At 46.1% G+C, this 19,850-nt stretch overlaps 1 protein-coding gene across 3 annotated transcripts in view; it reads left to right on the top strand.

The window, feature by feature from the left end:
* LOC126248801 (venom serine protease-like) overlaps positions 1 to 19,850 on the top strand; it is a 274,056-nt gene that overhangs the window by 112,008 nt on the left and 142,198 nt on the right. The window contains exon 1 of one of the 3 annotated variants that reach the window (XM_049950214.1): positions 4,766 to 4,853. The exons of the other annotated variants lie outside the window; for them this stretch is intronic. The gene's annotated coding sequence lies outside the window, so the exon portion shown is untranslated. Of the gene's footprint in view, positions 1 to 4,765; positions 4,854 to 19,850 lie in introns of those variants that run through there. 3 annotated transcript variants of the gene reach the window in all.

Here is a 19,850-nt window from a genome sequence, read left to right as displayed (position 1 = left end):
TTTGCAATTTAGAAGGCTATAATAACGCATGCGGCAGCTTTGGTCGCAGCACTCAGTCATGCAAACTTGTCAAGGAAGGACTTTTGTGCAGCCAGTGGAATCTTGCTTATGTATGGCCTAGATATAAAATTCAGACAGGAAATAGCAAAAAGACCTTTTCTGAAGTAGAGAAAAGTTTAAACATCTGAAGTAAATTAATGTTTTAGAAAGTCTTTTCCGAAAATACGTATTTGTGTAGAATACACGTAGATGGTACGCAGTACAGACGAGAAGAAAATAGAAAAATTTGAAGTGTGGTGTTACAGAAGAATGCCGAAGATTAAATGGGTAAAGCGGATAACTAATGAAATCAAACGGAATCTCATCGGGGAAGAACAGATCTGTGGCACAGCGTGACTAAAACAATTGATGTCTGGCAGGAATCTCTCTGAGGCATCAAGAAACAGCTAATTTGCTAATAGAGATAAATACGGCTGGTAAAACTGTAGAGGAAGACCAAGGTTTGAACACATTAAGAAGGTTCAAGAGAGTGGGTATTGCAGAAGTTATACAGAGACTTACACAAGACAGAGAAATTTGGAAAATTGTATCAAACTCGATTTTGGAATCAACGCCAGCACAAAAACAACCAAATGTTAAGCAGTCAAGAAATTGGTACGTTTCTTAAGATGACCACAAGCTTAACTGAAAAACTCTTCATGTACCACAGAGCTCAAAGCATGTAATTAGCTCAGAAACCGAAGACTGACATTAAAAACATCCAAATAAGTGCAAGTAGTACTTACGCACCAAGGTTGCTGTACAAACTTAATCACGTGGAGAATCTCGACGATTTTTACCTGTTATCAACATTGATACAGGCAAGATACCGTTCCCGGGAATTCCAGGGCTTTCGAGAATGTTTTAATTTTGAGTTTGTAGTCGGATAAAAAAAGGTTTTTTCTTTTGATACATTTAAAATTAACAGTTTTCAGACTTCTTTCTTTATTTATTCTGTGAAACCTTGCTTCTTCCCAAATTTCGTGATTCCAGGCCAACGAGAAGTGTTCTACAGATTTTGATGAGTGAGTTAGCGAGTATCAAAATATGTGACAGAAATCGCCGTATCGTTTGATTGCATTGACTTGGAAGCTTGAATTTTTACTCCGCCAAGGGACCATAGATTATAGTACTTGGCATAAATTTTAGCTTGATACGTCTAGACTTCCCAGAGAGGAATGAATTTTAACATTCGGACAGACAGACAGACAACGAAGCCATACTACGAGTAAACGGTTCCGCTTCTACCGATTCAGGTAAGTAACGCTAAAAAGTGGTTCTGTGAAGGTTCCGTTTTTACCAATTGAGGGTTGGAACTCTAGAAAGGAAAAAACCTCTTCCACTATATAAAAAGAATAATAGGGAACTTGATTATCCCTAACTGACACACACGCTCGATACCAACGTAGGTTCAGGGCAGTAGTGAGAAACAGCTGTGTGCATGTCTGGAAAAGTCCTTTGTGGTCACTGAGGAGTTACATTTCATCTTCCCAAATCATCTCGGCAACGACTTGTGGGATTCAGATCCGAGGACCTCTCTAGATAGTCCCTGCGTTGAGTTCTATTCATCTGCGAAATATCTGTCGTACAGAGAAACTCGATGTGGTCGGGCATAACCTTCCGAGAAATAACTATTACCTCGCTCGTAGGTTTGCTTCATGTCTTACACACATGAATGTTAACAGCATTCCTTTCTCGACCAGCGGTGTAACCCTAACCACCAGGAGACCACAGCAAAGAATTGATTATTTTCCACGGTGTTCCTGTGACTGCATCGGCTACCATTTTTCTGTCTAGGCGAATCGTCGACGAAAGTCATTCTGCAAACTGAAGATTAATTGTTCTGCAAATACTATATTCCTTTGTTCATTCTTGGCCCAATATCACTATAATTTTTACTGCCGGGACACTTAATGGGTCCGTATCTTCATTGTTGTGAGCTACACAAACACACACACACACACACACACGCGCGCGCGGGCGCGCGCGCGCATAGTCGAACATCTGACATACATACTAACTATTCAGAGGCTCGGATATATTGTTTCATAGAAACTTATAATTCATGAGCCACCTGTATGGCCTGCGGCAATCGTCTTGACGATATGGTTGGAATTTCCTGTGCAGTCAAGGGCAGATGAGAGTATTGCGCGGAAGCTTTTGGTCGACTTTGTAATAACTGAAGATTAGGGTTTAACGCCCTGTCGACGATAAAGTCATTAGAGACGGATTGTGGAAATTTGGAGAACGAAATTGGTGGTATATTTTCAAGGAACCATTTCAGCATTTTCCTTAAGCAATTTAGAGGAACCGAGGCAAAGATAAATATGGATGGCCACCCTGAGATTCAAACTACCGTCCTCCCGAACACGAGCCAAGTGCCTCACCACGGTTCCATTTCGCTCCATGACTCTGTAATGAAGTACCACGTGCAGCTCATACATCTCGACACAGTCTCCAAAATCTGTGAAGAACATTTCACAGTACATATTTTAACGATACCCCTACTTTTGTCGTCGTCTCTCCCGCTTCAAAGCGCGCAAGTATACTGCAACTCGTGGTCCAGGTATGTTCAAATGATTCAAATGGCTCTGAGCACTATGGGACTTAACATCTATGGTCATCAGTCCCCTAGAACTTAGAACTACTTAAACCTAACTAACCTAAGGACATCACACAACACCCAGTCATCACGAGGCAGAGAAAATCCCTGACCCCGCCGGGAATCGAACCCCGGAACCCGGGCGCGGGAAGCGAGAACGCTACCACACGACCACGAGCTGCGGACCCAGGTATGTTGTTATAACTTTACGATGGAAACTTCACGAAGAGAGTTCAGCGTTTTCGCACAGGAATTGTATACACAGCTGTTGCATTATGGGAACAGTGGAATGTTTTCCGTTATCTTTGAATCACGTGCTTATTAAGAGCTTTCCTCGAATAGAGTAGCACAGTACAGGATTGTGGAGAAACTCTGACGGCCATTTACTTTATTTCTTGTCACTTTCCTCTCTTCCAGATTATTCATAACTTTTGGACATACGTGTAAACTTTAAGTGTACCGTATCATTGAAGGCCGGCCGGGGTGGACGAGCGGTTCTAGGCGCTATATATTGGAACCGCGCGACCGCTACGATCGCAGGTTCGAATCCTGCCTCGGGCATGGGTGTGTGTGATGTCCTTAGGTTAGTTAGGTTTAAGTAGTTCTAAGTTCTAGGGGACTGATGACCTCAGAAGTTAAGTCCCATAGTGCTCAGAGCCATTTTTTTTCGTGTCATTCAAGGTGGCATCGGTGAGCCGTGTCTTCGGCTACTGCCGACACAACAGGCTGTTTCTGGTATCAGGGGGAAGGGGGTCTTGCTCTGTGGTCGTGGTCTACCATGCTGATTTCTCATTTGTCGTAATCTGTTAACAAAACCACTTGTTTCCCGTATATGGCAAAGGAATTCAATGTTTTAAAAAGATGTCAAATCTTTACGAAAAATAATTAATACTATGTTTTTGTTGATCTATATTTATGGCGCTGAATTTTTGATGTCGAGCCTATAGTACTAATAAGAATCGAAGGTTTAGAAATTTAGTGTCGGTGAAGAAACGTTCACACTCTATACAGAGGTCCCCATATCCATAATGCGGTCATAGAGGAGCTGAGTATCACAGCTACATTCTTAGTAGTATTCAATAAATCATGCGAACACTTCTTTGAACTCAGAGTACAACGCAGCAAAAATAACTTAGAAGAAGTAACCATTTCAGGAAATCTGACCAGAGACAACGAGGATGGGATTCCATAAACTGAATTAGGAAGGATAACATTGTGGGGCAGTGTGGATACCACAACAGCGTGGATGCAAACGAATATCCACTTCCTTAGAAGTTGGAGGGGAAAATGAATTTCAATTCGAAAGGACTGGGGTCAAATCCCAGTGCGCGCATCGTGCTTTTTGTTTCTGTTTTATCACTATATCGCTTAAACGGAGTGGTTCATTCAGCAAAGCTACAGCCGATTCCTTTACATGTCATTCAACTGGTGTTAGATTTTCCTGTCACCAAAGATGTCTCTGTCAGTTGGAGGTTAATTATAACTTGTTTTCTTGTCACATCATATGGCGGACCCCAGCAATGAAGGGAGGCAACAAACCAGTATACCATCAACATCACAGCAATATGATTTGCGAACAAAATAGCAAGGGGCCCTCCGCCATAAATCATCATAAATCAAAATAGTAAAGGATAGAGTAGCTATATTACGCTACAGTACAAGCCCTGTGTTTGGTTAAATGAGTTGCGAAACGACGCAAGGATCATGGTAGTCTTGTCGACATACCAGTACTGTTGTCAGTACGCCATCCTTATAGGAACAAGCGCCCTTAACGTATAGCTGTTATCCTGCGAGCAGTTGTATTTTTAGTGAAGTGGAAAGTTTTCTTGATCTGAAACTTAAATTTTCGTGAGATAGCTCCAACGGCTGGAACAAAAACGCGTTCCTCGTAACAGCTAGTTACGTTGTAGGCTGTGATAATATTTCCCACGTAAGGAGTCACGTAATTTTTTTTGCTACAATTGCGACGATACTCGTAGGAAGAATTGTAGTTATCCTTTCAAGCATAACAAAAGATAAAAAGCTTAACTGTCTCATTTTCTGTAACTAGGGCGTATGTCCTGTTATCGATGCAACGTACTTACTATGCTTAAAGTTGAGCTCCCTTATCTACTTTACGTTTCACGAAGCCTAAGCTATAAGCTTGTGTTCCGTGCTTGAGAACTGCAGTCTGTGTCCAAAGAGTCGGTGGCCAGGAACATTAATAAGCCAAGTATGTACCAATATCCCACTTCTTCGTTCTATTACTGATTTTAAGGGTGTGAGAAGACCTCCTGGCAGATGTTGATTAATATATTAAAAACAGAGAAAATTTATACCACTTTTGGGGTACATTTCACTTACTTCTCCGATATGCCAATGACGTTTCTAGTGAAATGATAGGAACTAGACTTATGGAAGAGGGGAGGGGAGAAATCATGAGTAGGGGAGAGTGGTGTACCTCCAAACACTTTTCACGTTTCCGTCTTTTGTAAGTCTTGTAATAGAAGTTTAATTTATTTTCTTATTGCATTTTAAAATGATAACGTTCTAGTTATGTAAGCTGCAGTCTTTTTCAGAAATTTTAATACTTATTCTGGAAAGTGAAGTTATACCGAAAGTGAAAATCTGTTCGACATAGTCATTTAGAAGTGTTGCAATCGAGAAAATCTCGTCAATACTATATTTAATAGTCTGTGTCTTACACCATTACCCTGTTACAAACAATGGATCAATAAGTGAAATCAAATTAAGAAGCAGTACTACATAAATAACAGTTACTGGTTAGAAACGTTTTGACGTTGAATCTATTGGCAACTAACACAGTCTTCCATTTTCAACACAGGCAAAACTGTTAAGGGGATACGGAATCGCCTATCCCCGCAATGTTAAAATATGGCTACTATAGAGAACATTTTCTCACAAGCTACTGGAGACAGAGTGATAAAATTTTTACTGTATGTGCATTGATATGTTATAACACTACTGAAACAACAGTTTACTGTCAAAGTATTTTCTTACAGAGATATTTTACATTTATTTTAAGTAAATTTTTTCCATCACTTTTTGCTAAATTATCACCCCTGAGTCTTTTGTAAATCAAGTAATTAAAAAATAGTTGTTTCAGTGTGTAAAGTGTGTAAAAGAAACCCATGTGACTAAGTCATAAAAATTTCAGACTTCTAGGTTCACCAGTGTCTGAGATAATGTTCCTAGAAGAAGTAAAAAGCAAGCGTACTGGAAACGGAGAAAGAAGATTAAAACATTACTGATCCATAGTTAATACCCCTTCACAGTCTTCCTAATCATCTTCGAGTCTTCTTTTGGCACCCCTCTGCACCTGTCTTGCTTTTTTCACTAGTGTCTTGATTATATTGTCAGCATGCCTTAGTCTGTGCTGATCTGAAGTCAACATAGAACGTACTGTGCGGCAACCAACACGCAAACCTAACTTTTGAAGGACCTGGCATTTAGTTATATTCCCAAGATTGGAGGTTGCCACAGCATCATACACCTCAAAATGTAGTGTATTAATTCCGACGAACACTGTTTTTGGGAGACGATGCCATATCACACTATTCAAGCACTCTTTGGGGTTCTGCGTTATTCCATGAAGACATTTCATCAGGAGACTTCTGTCAGCCAGATCTCTGAAAATGGGCTTTATTTCTTTCATGATGGCTAATGGTAGACTATGGGGGTTGGGTTGTTTGGGGGAAGAGACCAAACAGCGAGGTCATCGGTCTCATCGGATTAGGGAAAGACGGGGAAGGAAGTCGGCCGTGCCCTTTGAAAGGAACCATCCCGGCATTTGCCTGGAGCGATTTAGGGAAATCACGGAAAACCTAAATCAGAATGGCCGGACGCAGGATTGAACTGTCGCCCTCCCGAATACGAGTCCAGTGTGCTAACCACTGCACCACCTCGCTCGGTGGTAGACTATGGTGGCGAATGTATTTCTCTCCAGTTGTTAATCCCCTATTGTATTTACACCAGCTCTTTTCACCTTGGGGCACAAACCATGTTCTGGATGCTCGTTTGTGTGTGCGGCGTGGAAATACAAAGCCCATATAGCATTCCTCATTTCTTCAAGATTGTATTTTGCCTGATTGCAAGACCATAGCAATTCTGAATATGGTTTATTATGGAATCAGTCAATCTTCCTTTGCCATGCAAGGTTTTCCCATCATCTAGCTTTTTCCTTTTCATAACTGATTTTAACCTTCTCAGCCTGACTCCCATTCTCTTCTGCACATGATCTATTCATTCAAGTTTGCTTATATTTACACTGCTCCCATATGGTTTGCTTTCCAAAACTTCTTTGAATGCTTTAGAGTCACCATCTCCTCCATTGTACCACTCTGAAGAGCGATGAAATTTTTTTTCACCCCAGCAACCTCCATGCCACCACCACTACCATAATAATTGGCAACACAGTCATCACTATGTTCATTTTTCAGCCTATCTCTGCATCTACAGTATTTAGACATTATTGCAACATCAATAACCTTGCCAGTGTCAACACTACTTGCTGTTACAACACCATTGTTGGAGGTGTGATCCCTTTTTCTGCCACGTGCCATCAAAAGCTACTGTGAGGTCACGACTGCCATCATTTTCTTTCACTGCTTCTTCCATAGCTACCTGCATTGACTTCTGTGCTACATCTTCAACTGCGGATCGTAGTACACAGTTATAAGCATCAAACTTTGAAGGTACGCTTGGAAGATTTAGAACACCATATAGCATATCACCAGCTGCTTTGTCCTTACCAATTGTTCGCAATCCATGAACTAACCTAATATTTACACTACAAAGTTCAGTTTTCTTGTATCCATTATTTACAGTTACTGAAACAGAACTTGGAAACTTAACAGCTATACTTACAAACTCTGCATATTACATTAAACTGGGCAGCCAGGCCAACATGGGAATCTACTTTCAGAGAAACGTTTCCTTGACTTTTTTGCGGCACACACTGTTTTCAAGAGCTTCCCACAATATACACGTACTAATTAATTCAAAAACTTCTTTCCCTTTCTCAAGTAAATTATATTTCTCTTCCAAATTTTCCCTTCCAAACCGTTATGAGAAGCAATGATTTCATTTCGAGTAAGATCGTTCGGCAAATCAGTAGTAAGTGGACTCACAATTTCCAACAGTGATGATGAAGAACTGCTTTGCTTTGCTAATTAATCATCATTTCTTTTCTTTTGTCAGTTCACGTGCTTTTTAAACACTTTTGCTCTAGCTCTACGCATTTTCACTGCGAAAAGTGAAGCACTAAATACGAAATATCTCGACAACAACAACTTTCATATAGCACACTGTTTACAAACAATCCCGTCACAAAGTCAACGAATAACTTGAGGAAACCAGAGGGAAACATTTTCGGACAAATAGTGTATAAATAGACGATGGAAAGTGGGATATTTGAATTCATGTCACATAACTGTACTGCCAAAAGGTTTATGGTCAGCCATGGGAGACATGTATAACTAAAGCGAAATACCCGATCTCACAAATCTATAAAAATAAAATAGTTATAATTCTAGTAGAGCTATGTATAATACATCATTTTAAAGGGGAAACTTGGCGGAATACAATACGTTAATAAAACGAAAATCGATTTTTTAACTCAAAATCGGATTCTGTATCCTCTTAGATATAATATCTAAACAAACTCGGTCCATTTGCGAATATCATGAGTTCCGCGGTAGAAGACCCTCTTCCGTTTCAAGGTACAAGATGGTGCACGACCGAACACGCGTTGTGTAACTAGTTTTAAAAATATCAGAGTTGCACTCACCATAAAATTCAGTAACTAAAGAATTAAAAATATACTCGAAATAACTCTATCATATTATACAGGATTTAAATATGTGGAACTCGTAATATTTGCAAACGCTGCTCGAAACACAACCATACGTCTCACTACAACAGAAACAGTACAAAATGCCGGAAACCGCTTGTGATGGCGTCTAGTGGGCATTCCGTTACGTGATTCTAAAATCAGTCGCTAAATTGAAACATCGACCATCGTGAGTTGCTAGGTAAACTGTCCTCCACGTACGACACTCTCCCCTGTTGTTTAGTAGTCTACTTCCACGTTAAATGACGTACGCAACTCAGCTACTCAAAACGTAGCATAGTATTCAGCGTTTTAGGAACGTCAGGCGGAAGGTGAGATGACGTCCCTTTTGAACTGGAAGGTGGACACTTTTAACAACATATGTGATGACTGTACAATTCAGCAAATGACGAGTTTAATGCAGATTTGCTTCACAGAACACATCCTATGTGCTTCTATTTTGATCACTATATGTTTTTTAATCCTCGTTACAACAACTTTTCTTTTTATACGTACGTGAGGGCCCCAATTGTTAAATATTGTCCACTACTTTGGATGCATCGCGAATCTACATCTATATCTAGATTATACTCTCCAGTTCACGATTAAGCGCGTGGCAAAGGATTCATCGAACCACCTTAAAGCTATTTTTCTACCGTTCCACTCTAGAACGGCACGCGGGAAGAACCGGCACTTAAATCTTCCCGAGCCAGCTTTGATTTCTTTTATTTAACAATGATGATCATTTCTCCCTATCTAGGTGGGCGCCAACGAAATGTTTTCACACTTAGAGGAGAAAATTGGTGATTTAAATTTCATGAGAAGATCCCGCCGCAACAAAAAATGTCTTTGTTTTAATGATTGTGACCATAATGCGCCATATCACATCTGTGACACTATTTCCCCTATTTCGCGACAATACGAAACGAGCTACTTTTCTTTGCATTTTTTCTATGTCCTCTGTCAATCCTAACTGATGTGGATTCCACACTGTACGGCAATACTCCAGAAGAGGGCGGAGAAGCGCAGTGTAAGCAGATTCTTTAGTAGCCCTATTGCATATGTAGGTATTCTGCCAATAAACCGCAGTCTTTGGTTCGCTTTCCCCATAAAATTATCTACAGGATCAATCCAATTCAAGTTATTCGTAATTGTAAACCCTAAGTATTCAGTTGAGTTGACGGGTTTGTGTGATTTATCGTGTAATCGAAATTTAGCTGATCCTTTTTAGCACTCATGTGGATGACTTCACACTTTTCATTATTTAAAGTCAATTGCAACTTTTCGCACCATACGGATGTCTTGTTGAAATCATTTTGCAATTGATTTTCATCTGCCTCGTCGACGTCGATGAATGAGTTCGTAGTCGGGAGCTGCTGCACTGTTTGGAGCCGTTTGGCCCGAGCAGTGTGCCGCCGCTTCGGGACGGTGAACCCATCGTCTGGCGCCTGGTCTGCCTCAGTGGGGGCAGGGTCGTCTGCCATCTTCTGCTTCTGGCTTCTCCTGCAAACAGACTGAGAGAATGTGGAGGAGGAGTCCTCCTCTGTTGCTGCCGGCCTCTTCCTGGAGGGCTGCGGTGTTGCCATGGCTTCCACCTCGAGCAGGTCGCCAAGGTTGGCCTCTATGATAGTGTCGTCACGTGGCAGGATGGTGACGTCTTCTCTCGTCACGCCTGGCGGTACGGTTTCCGGTATATCTGTGGCCTCTTCACTGGAAGAGACCGGAGTGGCACCCAGCAGTGCACCAGTTTCTTCTGTAACTGGGTCTGGTGGCGCAACACTCATCAGGGCCGCCGCTGGCAGAACAGTGTCGTCTGTATTCAACACGCCTGTCAGGGCTCCCGACAGTACTCTCTCCTCTTCATTGACCACGCAACCGAGTGACTTTACGTACTGGTGGAACAAGTGGAGAGCTCGTTCGTCGGCTGCTCGTTCCCGGTAATCAGTATCCCGTGACATTCGGTGCAGGATGAGGTCCAATTGCGCCGCCGTAAGCGGGCCTGTTTCCCTAGAATATGCCGTCTCGTAGCCCATTGTCGTTTGCTGCGTCGTCGTACGTGGGGGGCTTGGCGGCGATCCGCCACACCCTTCGCTTGAGTAGCGTGGTCCTGCTTGCACTGCATCGCTCACTCGAGTGGGGGAACGTCCAATTTTTTTTTTTTTTGTGTGTGTCACGTGGTGTTTTACAGTTCCTTCGGCTTTGCCGAATCTACGTGTATTTGTGTGTGGTTTAGTTTTGTTATTCTCTGTGATTAATTTTTATTGACAAAAACAAATCGTTGGCTTTGGAGGGCATGGTCGGTAACAATAACGCCTTGCGGCTCCCGACCATCCTCGATTTATGAGGCGTGGGTTTTAGTTGTTTGGTTCTGTGCAGTGGGTGCAGCGGGTGCTGCTTCCCACTGCTTTCCTTTTGTGGAGTTGTGCCAGTCGGCCGCTCGGCGAGATGTGGTCGTCGTTCCGTGGCGGCCGCTGGGCCCGTTGTTTTCCGCCGCTTGCCCGCTGGGTACGGGCGTCGTACATTCATTGGTCTGCAGCAGGTCTGCGTCTCACTTTAACATTTATTCTCAAACCATTTAGTCAAGTGTGGTTTACTCTAGTTTACTCTATGTAGCTAAGGGTGGTCGTGCAGCCGACAGAGAGTGGGGGGGGGGGGGGAGTGGGCTTAGTTACTACATCTTAGATTTAGTTAGGGTCCTACGCTAAGTTGCTTGGGTACAAAAACGGTAACCCAAGGGTATCTCGATTTACACATTTATCTAACACTATTAGGTTACAACAAGGGAGCACAATCAGCTAGAAAAATTTTAACTACTAATCAAGGCACAAACAATTTAAACATATTTCTGTTCTCTATTGGTTCCCAACAAGGGAGCAAGGATTTTCAAGGACAATAACAGGGTATATTATGTTAAGGGGAGTGCTACTGGACTAAGCTAGAAACGAAATCTTATTAAACTATTAGGCTTTTCACTATTGCTTACTAATCTATGGGGTCTTGTATGATTTGGCGTGGCACTCTCTGCCTGTGCCACGTTCGGGGTATCACAGTACCTGTGCCCCTGAGTTGTCTACTTGTATCCTCTCGATTTCCACTGTTTCGTGGAGCTCTCGTACGGGTGTCCACGGTGGGGCGTCCAGAATCCACCTTAGTACCTTGTTTTGCACCCTTTGCAACTTTTTGTGGTTAGTCTGGCACGTGATTCCCCACGCAGAACACCCGTACGTTAGTGCTGGGAGGACTGTTGTTTTGTATAGTGTTCGTTTTGTTTCCATCCACATCTCCCTGCTGAGGAAGAAGGGCAGGAGGGCTTTTGCGAGGTTTATACCTCTCTTTCGCTTTTCCCCGATGTGAAGGTGAAACAACATTTTTTTGTCTAGTGTTACGCCCAGGTAATTCCTGGGCGTTTAGGGACAGCTGGTTTCTGAGTACCGGCCGCTTTCTTGTGAAATAGACAGCTGTAGTTTTGTCTGCGTTTAATGTCATTTTGTTTCCCCTACACCAGTCTTCTACCATGTCTAGTTGCCTTTGGAGGCGTGCTATGCTTGAGTGGTGCTGCCTGCCACTCGTGTAGAGGGCTGTGTCATCCGCGAATTGGGCTATCCTGGCATGCGGTGACAGGGGGATGTCGTTTGCGTATATGTTGAAAAGTGTGGGTGATAGAACCGACCCCTGGGGGATGCCGGCCCTCAGTGTCTTTCTTTAGGAGCGTTTTCCGTCTACCTAAACAAGAAACGTCCGGTCTGTCAGAAAGCTGTCTATTAATTTTGTGCACACATCGGGGATCGTCGTATTGTGGTGTATCTTAAATGTCAAGTTGTCGTGCCAAACCTTGTCGTATGCCTTTTCCCAATCGAGGAATACTGCTGCTCTTGAGTTTGTGTAGTTGAAATTGTGTGTAATGTGTTCTGTTAGTCGAAGGACTTGTAGCTCTGCAGAGACCTTTTTCTGGAACCCAAATTGTTCCGGTCTGATGGTTTCATCGTCTATGAGACATTTGTTGATCCTGTCCAATACTACTCTTTCAAGTGTTTTCCCCATTGTGGAGAGTAAACTGATAGGGCGGTGGTTCGCCGGTAGTTTTGGGTCTTTCCCTGCCTTTGGGATTGTAATAACTTTTGCTGCCTTCCCGGCTGCAGGGAATTTTTGTAGCAGCATGCAGCTATTTATTATGCGTGTTAGCAGGACTAGTGGTTTCCTAGAGAGGTTCTTTAGATGTATGTTTGAAATTTTGTCTAGTCCTGGTGCGGATCTGCCCTTTCTGCAGGCTATTATTTTCCTTATATGTGTCGGTGTTGTGAGTTCTGGTGCTCTTTGTGTCGGTGTGTCTCGGAGATTTTGAACTGTTTGTGTGACATTTTCTTCCTCAAGCTGTTCTGCGGCTGTGAGGTCGATCTGTGGTGTTGTGTTTTGCTCCTCGTACGTGTCCGCAAACAGTTCGGCTTTCGACAAGGCATCAAACACGGTTCCCTGGGGTCCTAGCATAGCCCTTTTAGCTGGTCGCTGCTGTCGAATGTTTTTGACCAGTTGCCACTCGTCCTGGGTTTGGAGGCAGAATGTCTCCATCCTGTCTTCCCAGGTTTCTGCGCGCCATTCTTTCAGCCGCTTTTCAAGTTCACGAGACAGTCTGTTCATTTCTCTCCGCTCCCGCGGGTCCCTGCTTCTTTGCCACAGTTTTCTGTGTCTGTTTTTCTGCCATCGGAGCTCCCGCAGTAGCGGAGGGAGTTCTGTTTCGTGTCTACCCGGTAGTATTGTGGTTGTCCTGGTCTGTTGAACGGCTTTTTGTATTTTGGATGTCAAGTATTCGACAGAAACGTCCAGCTTTTCCTCTGACGACAGGTCCAGTGTTGGGTCTATTGTGTCTGTGAGGACCCTGCGATACTGTTCCCAGTTCATGTTTATCACTTTTCTTGGGACGTCCGGGATAGAGTTCATCCTGCAGAGCCTCACTAGTACCGGATTGTGGTCAGACGTTAGGTCCTGGATCGTATCTAGCGTGACGTCGTCTCCAATGTTTTTCGTCAGCAGTACGTCCAGGACGTCCGGTCTGTGTCCGGCTATGACTGGGACGTGTGTCGCGTCGTCTGGGCCGCGGACGATGTAGCGGTACGCGTCCTCCAGTTGCAGGAGTTTTGTTCCTTTCGGGTTCGTTGTGCGGGAATTCCACGCTGGATTTTTAGCGTTTAGGTCCCCGCCCAACGCCACCCTATGGTGCCTGTCGAAGATCACTCTGAGGTCTTCTTCCAGCAACTGGCGGTTTGGGGCTAGGTATGCTGCCCCCACCGTCAATTTCCCTCTTTCCGTGTTTATTGTGACCCGAGTGACCTCGATGTCCTGCACCGGAGGCGCGTCCACCACATCGTGCGGGATTTTCCGTTTTAGGAACACAGCCGTACCGCCTCCTCGTTGATTTTGTCTGTCGGTGCGGTATCCCGTCATGTTCCGCAGTTTAAAAGTATCGTAGGGCCGGAGGTGTGTTTCGGAGACTAACAGGACGTCCACATTGTGATCCGATATGAACGTCTGTAGCTTCGTCTTTTTGTTTCTGATGCCGTTTGCATTCCAGATGCAAAGTGTTGTGTCAGTGTTTTGTCTGCGTCTTTACATGAACGCACTAAGCAGACCCTGTAGTATTATGTGTGTCTTTTCCGTCCTGTCCGATGCTTGACGGAGCGCATTTGCCGTGTGTAATATTGTTGTGACGATGTTTGAGTCCTGCTCGAGGGAACGGATCGTGTTTATGATCACCCATGGGGCGTCCACGAGCAGTCCTTTCTCATGTGTGTGTAGTGTGGCACTGGTTTTCTATTTGTTTTGTGTTGTCTCTTTTTGTATTTGCGTTGATTTTGTCGTGTTTGTTTGGATGTGATTTGGTGTTGTGTTGGTCGTTGGTGATGTTAGTGCCTCTCTGAAGGAGCGGCGGCGAGGTGTTGGCGTGTTCTTGTCTGTGCCTGCCGCCTCCGCGTGTGCGGCTGCGGCAGTGTCCGGATGGACCTATCGTCGCGCAGGGAGAGGTGGAAACTGTGGTCTTGTTTGTTGTGAGCGTGGGGGGGGCGTGGGGAGCGTGCGCCCTCTGTTGGGTGTGTGTCTGGTCTGTTTGCTCTGCGTGTCGTTCTTTCTGTTTCGTCATTTGTCGCCTGTTGTATTGTTTCCCCTGGAGTGGGGACTCTTACTGGGAGGTTTTCTCCGTTTGTTTGGTCGTGTTTTGTCTGTGGTGTGTCTCTTAACTCCCGGTTGGGGTCTGTACTCGTCTGTCTTTCGCCCTTACTTTTGTTTTGTCGGGGTTGTCTGTTTTTCGAGGGCGCACGCTGTTTGTGCTGTCCCTCTGTCGGCTGTCTGGGGCGGTGTATATACTTTTGGTGTTCCGGGCAGCCTTTCCAAGATGCTGGATGGTCTCCGGAGCACAATACACACTTTGGCGGCTCGCTCTCTGGTTTCCGGCAGTCTTTTGTGGCGTGGAGGCCCGCGCACTTTACGCACCTCGCCGGCATGTTACAATACGAGGTGTGGCTAGAAAAAAACCGGACTAGTACTGGTGAAACAATAAAACGAATGCAATAAGGCTGAAAGTCGAGTGGCCTGTCACGTGACTCTCGCTCCGCCTACTGCTCGAGTTTCATCTGCCTCCTGCACTCAGTCTGCCCATGGCGTCTGTTTTAAGTAGTTGACGTTTTGTCTGTGCGTCGGAAAATGTTGAGTGTACAGAAAGAACAGCGTGTTAACATCAAATTTTGTTTCAAACTAGGAAAATCTGCAAGTGAAACGTTTGTAATGTTACAACATGTGTACGGCGATGATTGTTTATCGCGAACACAAGTGTTTGAGTGGTTTAAACGATTTAAAGATGGCCGCGAAGACACCAGTGATGACACTCGCACTGGCAGACCATTGTCAGCAAAAACTGATGCAAACATTGAAAAAATCGGTAAACTTGTTCGACAAGATCGCCGTTTAACAATCAGAGCAGTGTCTGAGTTAACAGGAGTTGACAAGGAAAGTGTCGAACAAGTTTACCGATTTTTTCAATGTTTGCATCAGTTTTTGCTGACAATGGTCTGCCAGTGCGAGTGTCATCACTGGTGTCTTCGCGGCCATCTTTAAATCGTTTAAACCACTCAAACACTTGTGTTCGCGATAAACAATCATCGCCGTACACATGTTGTAACATTACAAACGTTTCACTTGCAGATTTTCCTAGTTTGAAACAAAATTTGATGTTAACACGCTGTTCTTTCTGTACACTCAACATTTTCCGACGCACAGACAAAACGTCAACTACTTAAAACAGACGCCACCGGCAGACTGAGTGCAGGAGGCAGATGAAACTCGAGCAGTAGGCGGAGCGAGAGTCACATGACAGGCCACGGGACTTTCAGCCTTATTGCATTCGTTTTATTGTTTCACCAGTACTAGTCCGGTTTTTTTCTAGCCACACCTCGTAGTTTGCCGTGTGCGTTAGGCGCTGGCAGCGGTGACACTGTGCGCGACCTTCCTTGGGACGGTAGGTTTCTACCGTCACCTTTGTGTGGAGGATGTACCGCACTTCGTATATCCTCTCACCGCCCGAGCCCCTGGGGAGGGAAACTTTGTACGTTGGCTCTCGGATGAGCCTTCGTGAATTACGTGCTCGTTTTTTGAACTGGTGCACGTATGTAGGTCTGAAACCTTTCTCTACAAGGGCCTCTCGTAATTCCTCCTCTAGGACTTGGGCTGGTAGGCCGTGGACGACCACGTGTAAATCCTTTTTCTCGGGCGGTTGGTGGTTATAATGCGGTACATCCCTTTCTCTTAGAAAGGCTGCCGCGGCATAGTAATCCCTTAGGGACTCGAAATTATACTTAACCGAGTCACCCCGGAAGATGGCCTTTAAGGGGCCTGATATCTTGCTTTTTATATCTTTGTTTAGTTTGGTGTACCCCTCTAATTGGTACACCACTATTGGTGGTACATTTCTTGGATTTGTCTCGTCCTCTCCGCTGTCGGTGGGCTGTTGTTGACCCGCGACGGCGGGAGTCGAGTTGTCGTCGTGTGACGTAGCGGTGAAAGCTGCTGGCGTATCCCCTGGTGGTGTTTGCTGTGGTGGCATTGGCGGGTTGACGTCTGGGGAGGCGGTTGTCTCGCCTTCCTCATCCGAGTCCCCTAAGGCGTCAAATTGGTTGGGACTCTCGAAATTGTGTGGTATTCTTGTGGGGATCTGTGACTTTCTTTTCCCTGCCCCTTGCTGTTGTCGTGGGGTGGAATTTTCTGGTGTGTTCGTCGTCGTCGGTCTGCTCGCAGATGCGGAAGTCGACGCGACGCGGTTGGTTGGGGTTTTTGCGTGGGTTTCGTGATGCCGACGCGGGTGCCCTTTGTGTTCTTTTGTGGCGCGGACAGAGCACGATTTTGGCGGCTCTGTCGGGCTGTGGAGTATTTGGCGCTCGCCGGTTTGGCGAGTTTCTTTTTAGCCATTTCTTTTGCTAATATTTCACTCTCCTTTTCTCGTCCCCGCTGCTCAGCGGGAGAAAGGAGTCGTGGTGTTGTATAGTTTGGCACGGTCGTGCCGTCTGTTTGGGTCTTTTCCCCGTCTGGTGTTGTGTTTTTTGTCAGTTTTGTATGGGGTCCTATTTTCCCCATTTTCTGGCTGGCGGAGGTGGTAGTTGGTATACCTCACGGGGAGGGCATTTTTCTCCTATGGTTAGGGTTTGTGTGGGAGACTACTTTCCCTGATCGCGAAATTCACTTTGCCCTAATTTATTGAGACTGTCCTGGCAAAGCGCGGGCTTGTCCCGCCGCAGCAGGGGCCCTGACCTTGCAGCGTTCCCTATGCTATCCAGTCCCTACTATTCCGGCTTTCCAGAATATCTCGCCTGTCTTTTTTGCGACCTGACTGGACACGAACAATTTTGCCTCTTCTTTCGGCGTCCCCGGCAGCGTAGGCGGCGGCTGAGAGCGCCCCCAGCTGCTGCATGGTGGAGCGGCGCGGCGTGCGGACGACCTCACGCTACGGCGGCTCGGCCGCGAGTGGGGAACGTCCAGAGCGGCAGGGGAGCGCCACTCGCGGGCGCGGACCGAAAAGGGAACACCAGGAGGCCACCACCGCAGATGGAGGCGGCCAGAGCGGGCGCGGACGGAATAGGGAACGTCCAGAGTGGCAGGGGAGCGCCACTCACGGGCGCGGACCGAGAAGGCAACACCAGGAGGCCATGATTTTTTTTTTTCTTTATTGAATTTCAATTCCCCCCGAAGGGGGCGGGCTGGCAGCAGCTTACTACGCCGCTCTTCAGCCTACAGAATTTGTTTTTAAAAAGATGAAGATAATAAAACAAATAACAGTCAGCGATAAAATCGGTGACTTAAAGGTAAAATGGCAGAAAATTCTGGAACTGAAAACATAAAACACAGGGTTGATGACGTGAAGAAAATACACAAGAAGCAGAAAAATAACAGATAGACAGTTAAAAAACACGGCGACAGTCTGGTTTCTGTTCGCAAGATATAAAATGCACATCCAGCGACAGCATGATTTCTGTTCGCAACACTGTGGAAAGACGCACAACACTGAACACGCACTTAAACACTGCACGAAAAAGGGGGCACAAATATGACATACCACAGCCGAGAGCAGGTGGGGGGGGGGGGGGAAACTGGACAGATGATGGAGAAATAAAAAAGGGGGGGGGAAGGAGAGGAAAAGTGAAGGGTGGGAGGGGGGGAAAGAAGCCAATGGAGAATGAGGACCCAGAAGAGGGGTGGGGGGTGCTGAGCAGAAGTGCCAGGGAGTGGGGAGAGGCCACGACCGCAGTTGGAGGCGGCCAGAGTGGGCGCGGACGGAATAGGGAACACCTAGAGCGGCAGGATAGCGCGACTCGCGGGCGCGGACCGACTAGGGAACGGCAAACAGAACACCAGGCACCGGGCAGGCATAAATATGCGATCCGGTCCAGCATGCTGCCCACTCGCTGAGTAGCAGTCGAGGGTTGAGTATCGCTCCTCTCACTCGCGTACTGTCAGCCATAGGCCCCCGCTTGCACGGGTGACAAAACAAGAGATTATTCGGCTCTGCTTTTATTAAAGCATTGGCGGTAACTCACTCACAGGTCTACAGCAAGCAGCGGCGGGCAGGATTCATTACTTTGCGACGCCCGGCAGCAGAATTGTCGTGTTTCTTTTCGTTCTGCAGGTTGTCGAGCTCCAGTGGTGCTTTGGGGTCAAAGCGGTCAACCGCTGTTGACAAAAAGCGCGTCTTGTATTTGCCGCGGGCCGCGTCGTCGGCCGTCTCGAGCGCCCCAGCTGCCGCAGAGCCAGGCTCTGCTCCTCCCAAGAGTAGGGAAATTGTGGGCCAGGACCTGGAAGCCGGCCGCGGAACCACAGAAAAGGTTTCCGCCGCCGCCGTCCATACCTCCGCGTCCACGAATACAGTAGGGCCAGCAATGCAGCCGGGAAACCTAACGGTGCCAACGAAGGCTGTAACTGGCACCCCCCTGACAGCGCCCCCCTTCTCCGCTCCAGACATGGCAAATAACACAGCAAATAATGCCACCCTACACAGAACACCAACAACCTCATACATTGTCAGTACTTGCAATCCCGCCCCTCCTAACCTCGTCCTAACTCCGCTCCTGCTTGCCAGCGCCACCGGCACACTACCTGAATACATTGAATCCATGAAAAATGGCAAGCAGACGATCCGTCTGCCGACCAAAATCCTCCCCAAATCCACCCCCTCGACTCAGTCCTCCACCCGTTCCAAATACCTTAAATCCCCCCCACACAAGTCCACCACATCCAAGCAGCGGCGTGTAAAGAAGGACAGGAAGGAGAAGCACTCCAAGGGGAAGAAGCAATCCACCAGCCCCACCCCAACCACTTCCACACTCTCTGAGGAGCCTGCGCCCCCGACAGCACCTGTCGTCGCTCTGGAAGGGGACCAGGAAACACCAGCACTGGAAGGGAACCGTGTAACCGGGCAGGATTCGGATGGTTTCGTGCTGGCGAAGAAAACGTTTCGCCAGCCGAGGCTTCCACCAGCCCGGGCAGTGGAACCCACCCCAAACAGATTCCAGGCGGTTGCTGAGGAGCCAGAGACAACAGAAAACACAACACAAACACAGAACAAAGTCGCCCACCACCTCCCCCCGATTGTCGCAGAGTTTCCTCAAAACTACGAGGAGCTCTTCGAGTTGCTCAAGACAGAAATCGGGGGAGGCAGTTTCCAGGCAAAACCCGCCGGTGGAGACAAAATAAAAGTCACAGTACACACACTCGAACACTGCAACACAGTCAAAACACTATTCAACACAAGAAACATACCTCACTACACATTCCCAACAACAAAGACACGAAACAGAAACATAGTTATTAGAGACCTTCCAAGACGAGTGTCCCCCCGGGCAATCAAAA

Source organism: Schistocerca nitens, chromosome 1 (assembly GCF_023898315.1).
Source record: "Schistocerca nitens isolate TAMUIC-IGC-003100 chromosome 1, iqSchNite1.1, whole genome shotgun sequence".
Lineage (NCBI taxonomy): Eukaryota > Metazoa > Arthropoda > Insecta > Orthoptera > Acrididae > Schistocerca > Schistocerca nitens.
The sequence above is the reverse complement of the archived record's forward strand: the minus strand, read 5'-3'. Positions and strand labels throughout refer to the sequence as shown.